Source organism: Monopterus albus, unplaced genomic scaffold (genome assembly GCF_001952655.1).
Source record: "Monopterus albus unplaced genomic scaffold, M_albus_1.0 scaffold1.1, whole genome shotgun sequence".
Classification (NCBI taxonomy): domain Eukaryota; kingdom Metazoa; phylum Chordata; class Actinopteri; order Synbranchiformes; family Synbranchidae; genus Monopterus; species Monopterus albus.
In genome coordinates, this window is record NW_018127881.1 from 2,448,474 (window position 1) to 2,448,978 (window position 505).

The following is a 505-nucleotide window of genomic DNA, read 5'->3' on the forward strand; positions in this document are numbered from 1 at the left end:
GAGTAGGGAAGAGAAACAAAACAAAAGGAATCTTTTTTTTAATATTAAAGACCTGCTGAGGTCTACCGAACTGTCACAGTGTGATTGTAAATATCATTTTTATGGGATCAAATTGGGAAGTCCAAATAGATTTGTTTCTTCTTTAATATTACATGTAAGTCATTGTTTGTGTGTGTGTGTGTGTGTGTGTGTATGGATGTTGGAGTGTACCCCATTCATGACATGTACAGCTGAGGGTGTGTGTGCACAAACATGCACTTGCGTGCAAGTGTGTTTCAGTGTCGAGTCTTTCTTTTGAATTTTAACAGCCTTGTGCAGCTGGATTTCAGAAGAGTATTTCACACTCTCGTTCTTGCATTAAATCTGTGCTCACTGGTGTGTGTTTTCCAATAAAGTTCAATCCAAAACTGAATACACAATGTGTCCTGCAGATCATTAAATGGAAAGAGCCAGGGATGAGATAGAGAGGAAAGAGATAGAAAGAAACGCTGCAAGATAAAATGTT